The 12,824-nt window shown below is 30.5% G+C and overlaps 1 pseudogene; it reads left to right on the forward strand.

Annotated features, from left to right (window-relative positions):
* The first annotated feature begins 1,765 nt into the window (after positions 1–1,765).
* On the forward strand, positions 1,766–9,348 carry LOC133832852 (uncharacterized; annotated as a pseudogene).
* Positions 9,349–12,824: the final 3,476 nt, after the last annotated feature.

Below are 12,824 nucleotides of genomic sequence, written 5' to 3' on the forward strand. Positions count from 1 at the left end.
ACAAAAGAAAACGATAAAAGAATGTTGATAACCAAATTATTTATATATACATAGTATATATATATATGTATGTTGTTAATTAATTGGTGGCTATCTTTATATTTTGAAAAGAGAATTTGACTATTTATTTTTTATACCAAAATATTTTGTTAATTTATGTTTTTTTTTGTAGACGAATGACTTCGTTAATTTGACAAGAAAACAAAAGATTATTGTTGTAGTACAAAATTTGATTGTGCTATTACAAATTATTTTGAGTGTACGTACAACTACATGTGCTTATGCATGGATAGGTTACAAAAACCGTCTCAATCATTCGTTATCTATTATGAGAGTCTATAGACAATTAGAAAACTTACATGATTTAGTGTATGAAAGTGATGTCAAATGTGTTTCACAATTAAGAATGGATAGACAAACTTTTCAAAAATTATGTAGCATACTCACTACAAGAGGAAATTTAAGAAGGACACGCAATGTATCGATTGAGGAGATGGTAGCAATGTTTCTATATATTCTAGCACACCACCATAAGAATCGTGTTGTTGGTTTTAGTTTTAAGAGATCAGGAAAAACTGTTAGTAAATATTTTCATGAATGTTTAAAAGCTATGATTCGCTGCCAAAAAGAATTTTGGAAAACACTTGAGCCAGTATTAGAGACCTCAATCGATCCAAGGTGGAAGTGGTTTAAGGTATGAATTATGGATTACAAAATTTAGTTGTTGATTGTTAACTAAAATTTGTTATAATAAGTGGAATGAATTTGATGTAGAAATGTTTGGGAGCATTAGATGGAACCTATATAAGAGTGTGTGTACGTTAAGCTAATAAACCAAGATACAGGACAAGAAAAGGAGAGATCGCAACCAATGTTTTGGGGGTTTGTTCACAAGACATGTAGTTTATATATGTCTTACCAGGTTGGGAACGTTCAACACACGATGGACGAGTATTGAGAGATGCTGGGACTAGGAGAAATGGGTTAAAAGTCCATAACGGTAAAATAATAAATTATAGCAAACTTGTAAAAGTTTAATCTCAAACTAACAATGTAGTTTTCCATCGAATAACAAAATTTATTTTATGTTGGTGGTAGGTTATTATTATTTAGTTGATGCTGGATACACCAATGGTCAAGGTTTTCTTGCACTTTTTTCGAGGAGCACGATACCATCTTAATGATTGGGATGATGGACACCTTCCAAACACACCGGAAGAGTTCTTCAATATGAAACACTCAAGTGCTAGGAATGTAATTGAGCATTGTTTTGGATTGTTGAAAATGCGATGGGCAATTCTTAGAAGTCCATCTTTTTATGACTTGAAAACACAACGACGTATAATTTTTGTTTGTTGTATGTTGCACAATTTTATTCGAAAAGAGATGAACATTGATCCAGTGGAAAATGAGATGAATAATTTTCCAGAAAATCATACTACAACAAATTATAATTATATAAATAGTGTTGAGTCTTCAAATTCTTGGACCACATGGAGACAAAATTTGGCAGAAGAATGTGGAATACATGGCGAGCAAATAGAGGTTTAGGATAATTTTTTTTTAGTATTTATTATTCTACTATTTGTATTTGAGCACTTTGATCATATTTTGATGTATTAACGATATATATACATTAATTTGAAATGTGCATACTTTTTGTCCAAGTTGTTTGAGTTTAATATCATTCATATTGATTTATGAGTACTTAATTCTTCTGAGTTTTGTTTTTATACTCATGAGAAGTTTTATATGAATGTACAGGATGAGTTCTAACTCTAATGTAGGTCAAAGAGGGAGAGGTCAAAATAAACATTACTGGACTCCAATGGAAGACAATGCTTTGATCGACTGTCTTCTAGAGTTAAGCCAAAATCCTACATGGCGGGCTACTTGTGGATTTAAAAATGAATATTTGCAACAAATAGAGATTATGTTAGAAACAAAATTAGAGCGTTCTGGATTGAAGGCCTCACCTCATATTGAATCTCGTATTAAAACTTTGAAGGGAAAGTATTGTTGCTTGACTGAATTGTTGTCTTTAAGTGGTTTTGGTTGGGACAATGAACATATGATGTTATTATGTGAAAAAAGTGCATTTGATGAGTGGGTGAAGGTAAATACAATATAGTTTGACATATATTTATATATAATAATATATATATATATTAATGTCTGTTATTTATGAGAACACGTGATTGCATTATTTTGTGAATACACAGAAACGTAAAGATGCAAGTGGATTATAGGGAAAACAATTTCCTTATTACTACAAGCTAGCAGAAATATATGGTCGAGATCGTGCTACTGGAACAAATGTTGGTAATGCTGACGATGATGAAGAGGAAATACGACAAGAGGATACAATTGGTGTGGATTTTGGAGTTGATGATAATATAGCTGATGGAGGGGATGATGAAGAAATAGATGAGTTTGATGGTGTCTCAAATACTGAACACCCTAGTAATATGCGTCGTAGATCCACTGAGAGTACTACTAGTGCCCAACAACATAATAAAAAGAAAAGGTCAAAGGTAATGGATGGTATGTCAGCTAATATTGGTGCATTAGCAGAATTTGTATAAGAAATCATCCCCAAGCTTCAAGGACTGATCAATGCATTATCGAATGATAAAGAAGTAGCTGATATGCAAGCCAATTCACTACAACAATTTTTAGTATATATTACATTAAAAAATGACACATATTTAAAAGTGTTATTAATAGATGATTAAAAAAAAACACGGATCATTTTTTACAAGGGAATAAGACACGAAAGAAATTTTTTGGTGCCATATGAAATATGCCTAGGCGCCAAATGAAAAAATTCTGGGTCTAATTTCTCTCAACCTCCAAATCCATAAACCTAAGATACCCAAACAAAGTTTACATTGTCGCCTCTCTGCCTCTCTTTCTTACACTCAGTTGCCAAGCTTATTCTCCTCCGTTCACTCTCCCTCACACACTTGTTCTCTCTCACTCTTGTCTCGTATCATCTATCTCTGCCTCATCGCACACACGATGCCGGTACGAGCTTCCAGAGCACACAACGGCGATATCATTGTTGAATAGACCCGACGTCTATCTCTGTCTTTCATTTTCTTTCTCTCCTAGTAAAATAATTGCATTCATATATATATATATACTTGCATATATGAATATATATTGTTATTGAATGAGGTCTTCATTTGAGTGGATCCACTGTTTCCAGTGACACTATTCGGAAGCTGGGCATCTTCGGAAGCTGGGCATCAGTAACTATACTCGGTTTTTAACGGTAATGACTCATGTATACTAATTACAGTCTTTGAGTTTTGTTTCAGAAAGCCAAAACCAAACCTAGATTGTTTTATTTACTCAATTAGTAGGTCCAAAACCAACAACACATGCATACATACATACATATATATATATATAAAGGTACTGGAAATACATTCATATACCAATATATAACAACACTTCAAATCCCTGCTGCTGCTGTTGATGCTGCAAACGTAGGCATGGGAAGAAAGAAGCCAAAATTAATATTTGGATACAGAGAAAATAAATAACAGGTAAGACCCAACCCAGTGCTGCAGAATCACAAAAAATAAATAAGTAAAACATATACAAAACCTGTTTCATTAACGTTGTTGTTTCCACTTTCTTCTTAGAGATGAAACAAAATTGTCCTACCTTTGTTTTTGTTTTATTCAGAAGGTGAAATGAGAGTGGTAAGCGAACAAACACATCAGAGGAAAACAATGGGCCAGATTACTCAATATCTATCATTTTTCTTAAGCTGTCCAACTAACTACTCTTTCACATATCATGTACTTTATTTAGCTAAAGAAAAATCTAGTTTATCATTAATGTATGAGAATTTGATTATATTGACAAATAAAAGCACTTAGATTTGTAGTTTAAATTAGTGTATGTTTCTTTTCTCACTGTATACATAGATAGTAGATATATGCATTGTGACTTCTATCTATAAAAACACATCGTACTATAATAAATATATGCTCCTGGCTCAACCGCTTAAAACAAAAGTAGTAACTTAAGAGAATAGAAAATAGAGATCTCATTTTGTAGTGTCACATATATAGGTGGTGATGGTATAATTTCATTTATTAGATAGAAGGTTCTCACATCCATTCAACAAACACCTTTAAGCTAGTCCTAATGACTTTAGTGCAGACCATTGCGTATTCAAAATCTCAGTGCTCTTATATGATGTATTATGAACTGGTTTTTGCAGGCATTGTTAAAGAAAGATGCAAAGTATTCAAAATCTCAGTGCTCTTGCTGATCACTTTTCATGCCAGCTACTTCTGAAGTTACCCAACAAACTGTCGAGTACATCAGAAAGACAGGAACTCAACTTCAAGTGAGAGGAAAATTTGGCTCAAAATGCTCTAGGATTAGGACACTTTAGACACATTAAAGGTAGTGTTTTTGGCTGCATGATTTACACCAAATACATGGTTGTGTGTTAATATGCTATGTAGAAAGGTCTTCTAATGCTTTTTAGCTATTACTTCATTTGAGACATATTTATAACAAATGGTTTGTAGAAATTTGCTAAAGTTGATTTACTTCTGTCTATCACCATTCTACTCTAGTGATTGCTTGCTTTCCCTAATTGAGTATATTAGGCCAATTCTATTGGCACCGGGTTCTCTTTTTCATTTAGCATTAAATGCATATACAGTACAAGAACTTTTTCATGTATGAGGTTCAAGTGGTGGAGCTATTGTTTCTCTTTGATGTTTTTGATGTTTCCCTTCAACTCAGTGGCATTTTATCCTTTTGAGCTCTTGTATCTTTCATTTCATACGAGCATGTTTTTTTGGTAAAAAAAAAACTTTGTGAATGTTTAGACATATACCTGTCCCTCTCATATTAGTGATGCTTTTAATTTGTCTCATTCTTGGTTGATGAATACTTAATTCTTACTTTTGGCACTTTTTATTAATAGCTTTGTCAACTATATTTTTTGTTTTTACATTGATGGGCTCCTTGAAGATCCTTTGCTGGGACTATATTCTTTGTTTTATAGATGATTCATATTTAATTTTGTTAATCGCTATAAAAAGGTGTACTGTAGGTTTATTGCATTCAGTAAGAAGAACATAATGCAAGAGTGCATTTCTTGAACTACTCTTAGATTCTACCAATGCTATTAGAGCATAATGGAAGATTTTATTTATGTAGATATTTCTGCTTGGTCTCTTGGCAGACTGAGTTTAATGTAATTTAATTATTAATGGGCTTATTCTCTCCATACATAATCTTTTTTTTTGCTAGATACATCAAAATTGTAAGTAGAGAAGGATTGGAAATATCTCAGCCATCATTAGATCCAAATTTGACAGAGATACATCATAGAAATACTATTCTTTGCTAGAGCAAAGAAGTTTCACAGGTTGATAGACATGTTTATTATATCTGTCAAATTTGGAGCATTTGAGTATGAGCTATCTAATAAAGAGGCATTTAAGTCAAAGTAACATAAATACTATCTATTGGATTCACTAAACTAACATACATTCTATTTCAATTTACAATGCAGCTAGAGAATATTATATTTTGTCATCTCTTTCTTTGTAACTGTTCTAATATCAGCTAAAGAAAAAAATAATAATTAAAGACAGAAATTTCTTTGATTCCTCTTAGCTCTCCTTAAATCCCTAAATCCTAATATACCCAAACCAGCTCCCTAAACCACTATCGCCTCTTTGCCTCTCTCTCCTCATGCTTAGTCTCGAATCTATCGCTCCTTCACTCACTCTCTTTCACACTTAGGCTCCCGACTCTCTCTGCTTAACGCAAGCTGTCGGAGCACACCACACCGGTGGAGTACTCTCTCCATTCCATTGAGTCGTTGGAGCATGTTGGTATGAGTCACAGCGGTGCTAGTCATGGTGCTCTGTCTTCCTCACACAAGTCACATTGGTATCTCCTCTGCTAGAAGGAGGAACCTAGGCAAGAACATCTCTGTGAGGTATTTTTTATGGATTTCAATTTAGTATCACATAATCAATGTATCATTACTATATCAATATATATATATTTATAAAATGTTTGCTGGATTTGGCCAGAGTCAATGTATTTGATCTAAGTTTCTAATTAAGAATTTGGTATGTTTGGTTTAGTTGATGCGATTTAGTTCCTTTGGACTGTGTTGAGTATTTATGAGACAGGGAAGATTACTAATAGCTATTTAAACTTTATGGCAACTATATTATAGGTTGTTTGGGGGAGTGTAAACATCTAGGTAGAGGAGTATTTTTCACATTGTATGGTTTCTACTGCTTAAATGGAGTATTTCCCTACTTTTGGATTTATGGAGTGCTTGTCTTGCTTCCATGTTTCATTTCGTTGTTAACTTTGTGTATGGTTGAGCGTGTTATTACAACTTCTATTGTTCGTTTGATCTTTAGCTTGGGAATTTTTCTCAGTTTCCATTAGGGGCTTATAATGTCCTTTTCATTTCTGATCAAACTTTTCAGCAGGTTCCTCAAATTTTAGTGTTGTTGTGTTTGATTTGTTGTACTTGCATCCTGAAGATAACAATTTGTACTCTCCTTTATTTATTTTTTAGAATAAATTTAAGTTGTGGCCAAATTAAAAACAGAACTGTTAGGCCAAATGCATCCACACGCTGTGAATTATGATCCACGTAAGCCTTGACCAATATCACTCACATGCAAATGTAAGCATAAATAAGTGTGAAAACATGATATTATACATAGTAAATAGTAATGCAACTTGTGTTTTATGATCCACGTAAGCCTTGACCAATATCACTCACATGCAAATGTAAGCATAAATAAGTGTGAAAACATGATATTATACATAGTAAATAGTAATGCAACTTGTGTTTTTCTTCTTATTTTGAATGTTTATATATGTGTAGGATTTGTAACTTGTTTGGTTTGTAGAATTAGTGCAGTACAATCATTCAAACTTCACTCTACAAACACTCACACTCACACTCCCATTGAGCTGCTGAAGCACACCACAACCATGCCACCTTCCCCATCCTTCTCCCTCTCTATGTATTTCTCCGATTAGAAGCAAGTACCCCGACAAGAAAACTCAGACCTTCGTGTCTTTATGAGGTATTTTTATTTTTTCTATTTTATTCAGATTTCAATTTTATATCATATTTATAATCTTAATAGATATCTTCTGGAGTACTATAGTATAGATTCTAATGTTCGAGTTGCTGGTGTGGCTCTCAGAGCATTGAATAGGAGTGACATAGTCGGGAAACGCATAAATAAAAGTCTTGGTAAATATAATATTCTGCGATCTAGATATTGTTGGTTAGTAACTACTAGCTAGAGAAGCTTTCTCTATTTATTTGTTTAATGATAACTGTGTTTAAACTTAAGAGACATTTGTACATGAGAATGGCCTCAAAATCGAATCGGTATAGGAATTGAAATGCTATGATTTTTTCACCAAATTAGAGTGTTGGAATGATTTTCTTCCTGAATTGGTTATACTGCAAGATTATTAGGCTCAATTACTTCCTGCTGTCTTTTTGTTCATTTTCTTTAGATTATTACCAAAAGTTTACACAAAAGCAGAGGTTTTTTTTTTCTCTATTTAAATATATATATTTAAAAATCTAGTTGCATCTGTGAATCTGTTTGATATTTGTTTGTTTGCCTAGTCATTAAAGATAAATACAATAGTTATTTTATTTCTTCTTCTTTCCCTAAATCCCCTTAGTGTGATGATAGTAATTTTGTGTCCAACCCATTACTATCCGATACTTAGAGACATCATATTGTGTGTTATCATTTCCTGAAATGAATTGTGTATTCCTTGCCTTAAATATGTATATATTTTAAAATTTTCTTGTGATAAGTTTAAGTGTAAATGTTTTGCAGGTTGATCAGTTAGTATATAAATATTAAAAATATAAGATTCTATTATTTTGATCAAATTTATCTTATGATAATTTGTCAAAGCACTACTATTGAGAAATATAGGTTTTCATCACTAGTATCTTATTGGAAATAGATATTTCTACTTTGGTATCTAAGTGCATAATTTGTAAACGTTCTATCATTTTTATCAAGTAGACATCTCTATTGAAATGCCATTGATTGCCAAACCACTGCATATTGGCAACTTTAAGTCTTGGAATCTTTTCATATTCTCTATGAAATTAGGCACTCACGATAATTATCATGCAATCAAGGGAAACCATCCATGACAATTGTTGATTTTTTTTTTTTTTTTGTAGTTCTATTTGTTCTATTTTACAGTTCACTATCAAGTATGAGTTTGAGTATTAATCATTTAATTTCTTATGTAGTTGAGCAAGCCGATGTCACAATGGAACCAAGAGCATAATGAATCAACTTTTTTTATGTACTCTATTAGTTTACTATTAACTTTAAGTTGAAGCATTAATTATTTAAATTTTGTTGTAGCTAAGCAAATGGACTCACAACAAAGACAGGTGCACAAAGGATGATGAATTGAAGGATGAAGCAAGTTTCATGCATGGTTTACTTTTGTGTATCTTGTAATGTTTCTGTTTTTCATTTTTTGAAGTAAAAAATGTTCAAGATTATAAAACTTTATTATGTTATGCTTTCAAACTTAAAGTTAGAACTAAGATCTCATGAAGTAGACACATTCATGATTTGAATTAGTTATTGTTTAATGTAATACTTATGGTTTATCAATCTATTGAGAATTACATTTTATGAATAATTTTGATTTTTTTTTATCAAAATACAATAATGAAAATATTTTAATTAAAAAAAAACCTTATAAGTATACTTATCAAAATAAAATTTAAAGTATATTATCCACACTAAAGTAACAAAATTTTATTACTAGACTTTTAATATGTTATGATTTATATAATATAACAAACTAAAAACGCTATCAAAATAATCAAATGTAACAGTTGAAAAATGTTATGCAAAAAGTATAAGATTATACGTCAAATTTATAATCAAATACTCTAACTAAATGTTATTATTTGAATATTACAGCAACTAAAAATGTGTTATCGAATAGTTTAAGATAACATCGAATATAACATTAAAAAACTGTTATAGAAAAGACAGGACTTTTAATAACAGGGGCTATGTTAGCGTTTTCAGAAGCGTTATCAATACTCCCGGTTCGCAGTTTTTAAGTGTTATGAATATTGTTTTTTCTTGTAGTGATTTATATACAAAAATAAGCAAGATTGACGGCCTAACTGCAATACAATGTATTAAAGCCACCAACATGTTAGCAGAAAAGCCCTCATTGATGCGAGTGTTTTATGCAATGTCAGATGAGGTGAAAATGCAATATATTATGAATATGTTGCAAAATGATGCCTAATAGTTATTTTAAGATATTAGAACATTACTATTTATGTTACAACCTAGACTTTTGTGTTTGCGTTTAAGTTTGACATTTTTTAAGATTGTTATTAGCTATAATTTTTTTGATTTGGTTATATTGACTTCATCAATAAATAATGTGTATATTTACTTTTTTCTTAACAATATTATACTAATCTAGTAAGTCTAAGTCTACGATTTGATAAATAACGTTAAAAAATATTATTATATTTATGTGTAACATTTTGGTTGTTTTTGGTAAAATTTTTGTTTTTGAATTTTTTAAATACAAAAATAGAATTATTATTTATATTTTTTTCTTTATTTTTAAAAAATAAAAATATGTTTGATAACTGTTTTTGTATTTTTGTTTTTAAAAAAAAAAAATAATAAATGCATTTGATAACTTTTATATTTATGTTTTTTTTAACAATATAAAATGATGTGCTGATTTGAAGAAAAAAAAAAAAAAAAACTAAAAATGGAAAACGGTTTAAAAAAAATTTAAAAGTGAAAATTTTCTATTTTCAAAATTTAATAAATTTTGTTTAAAATTTTAAAAAATAATAAATAATAATAGAGTTATCAAACACTATTTTATGCTTAATTGTCAAATTTTTAATTAATTAAATAAAAAATTATTTTTTAATTGTTACCAAACAACACATTTATAATTATAATATTGTATTTTAAAAATATATACCACCCATAGCATATGATATACATTTATGAATATATATTTTTATTCATTACTTACTTTTTAGTTATATATATTAATAAATAAAAAATAAAATAAAATTCTTTTTAAAAGGAAAATTTTGTCAGTTAAAGCATTCTGATTCCTTTTCTTGGTTATATAAACAAGATAAAATGATTCTGATTCCTTTTCCACTCAGTTTTAGTAAACAACATAATACAATAATGATTCTGATTCTTCTATATTTTTTCCCCATTCATTTCTCTCATTGATTTATTCAAATTCCGATTACTATTTAGTAAACGTGTCCTTAATGTCTATCGTGCTTGAATAAAGTGCAATGCTTTCCATTCAAGATATATATATATATATACTTTTGTTCATACGGGAGAAGTGTTTTCTATTTTCGGTATATGGTGAAATTATAACCCAATTTTATTATTTGACTGTGTACATGATAGTTATAGTAGACACTCCGCCAATTTTTGAGAAATTTCGAATAATTTACAGCCCGCGAAATCAGAGTTCAAAAAGTCTGTTTTCCACGTGTAGAAAAAAATCTTTCATGCATGCAAGTGACTATTTGAATTATGATTTCGGCATCGTAAATTATTCAAAATTTCCCAAAAATTGGTGGGATGTCTGTTATAACTATTATGTACAACATCATACAAAAATTTTGAGTTATAATTTCTCTAAGTGTCGAAAATAGAAAATACCCCCACAGTAGGGTCAAAAGTGATGCCCCTGCCTAAGAAAAATCACACACACACACACACACACACACACACACACACACACACACACACACACACACACACACACACACATATATATATATAGGGGAATTCTCCTATAGGGGCTTCACTTTAAGCCCTACCGGTGGGGTTCTCAGTGTTCTCGACCTGTGAACAGTTTTTGGCGCGATTTTTTTCATGATTGTGTATATTGTAGCTATTTAGGGCATCCTGCAAATTTTCAGAAAATTTTGAACAGTACCGAAAACTAGGTTCAAACATGTTGTTCCACGTGTGACTAATTTTTTTTTATACACGTGGAAAGCGACATGTTTGAACCTAGTTTTCGGTACTGTAAACTATTCAAAATTTTCTGAAAATTTGCAGGATGTTGTAAATAGCTACAATATACATGGTCATAAAAAAAATTGCGCCGAAAACTGTTCAGGGGTCGAGAAACAGTGAGAGCCCTACCGGTAGGGCTTAAAGTGAAGTCCCTATAGAAGAATTGTCCTATATATATATGTATTTCACAAATTATAATATATATAGCAATAAAATAAAATATCTTAATTATAACCCAAATTTTTTCATATGAGGGTCTGCATTGTAGTAATTATATTACGAATCCCACCAATTTTCGAAAAATTCCGAATAATTTACAGTGTCGAAAGTGGAGTTAAAATTTTCAGTTGCATGCGTATATTTTTTTAATACACATGCAACTAACTGTTTTGACTATAACTATAATGTACACCGTCATATAAAATATGGGTTATAATTTCTCTACGTCCCAAAAAAATAGACATGCTGCTAAGAGCAAAAGTGACAACCCCACTATAGAATTCCACGATATATGTATGTATAAAAATAAAAGATAGTAAAAAATAACAAGCAATCTATTTTGTCATTGGTTATTTTAAAAATTATTTAATAAAAAATATATTTTTTAAAAACTATCTAACTTAAATTATCCATAAAAACTAACTACCATTCACATCTTTTCAAATCAGTAAATAGACAAAATTAAAAAAATTGGGGATTAACGATAAGAATGCGAGAAATTATAGTAAAATGTCCTTAGTTTAGAAATTGTAGAAAAATTACTCTTTTATATTATTGATTACCTAAATTGCCATTGTTATATAAATTTCTCATTTGCATCTCATTAAAGTGATACCCATAACAAATGACCTCTCCTTTTTTAGGATGATAATTAATAAATGTCCCCTATTTTTAAGTTAGAGAAAAATAGTATTCTTTCAAATTTTAGTTTTATTATATATTTATTTTTTCTATTTTATCTTTTCTATCATTTTTTTTATTGATTTAGAAGCGTATGACTTTAATATAGTGATATATATAGGTATTAGAGCTGTAAATATGAGCCGGGCTTTCAAGCATGGAACGAAACTGGCATGAGCACGACACGACACAAAAAAATATGGGCTTGGGCCAAGCACGACACGAATTGAAAATTGGCACGGTACGATATGGGCCTGAGCACGGCACGACACAACAAGCCCGAAGGCACGGCACGAGAGCACGAACAAACTAGCCCGAAAGCATGACACAATAAAAAACCCGATATTTTGACATTAATAATGATAATAAATTTTTATTTGTCAATTATCTATAAATTAAAATGATAATAAAAGTCTATTATTTTTCTCAATGTTTATATTTTTATAATTATATTAATTTATTTAAAGATTTGTGAGTTAAATTTTTTAGCATTTATTAGTAGGTATTCAAATTCTAATAATTATATTTGATATAATTTTGGGTAAAGTATTGTTAAAAGGTATATAAAAATATCTAAAACTATAATTTAAACAAAGAAATATATTTGGATTGGTGGTGAGTCCATTGATTGTTAAAGAGGAGGTGGAGGGTTCAATTTCCTATTCTCACATTTTTTTGACAATAATAAAATGGGCCAAAATAAGAAAAGTGTGCCGGCACAACATGGGCCCAGCCTATGAGCCGTGCTGGGCTTACTCTTTCAAATATGGACCGACCCGACCCGACCCGACACGA

This window comes from Humulus lupulus, chromosome 4 (genome assembly GCF_963169125.1).
Source record: "Humulus lupulus chromosome 4, drHumLupu1.1, whole genome shotgun sequence".
NCBI lineage: Eukaryota > Viridiplantae > Streptophyta > Magnoliopsida > Rosales > Cannabaceae > Humulus > Humulus lupulus.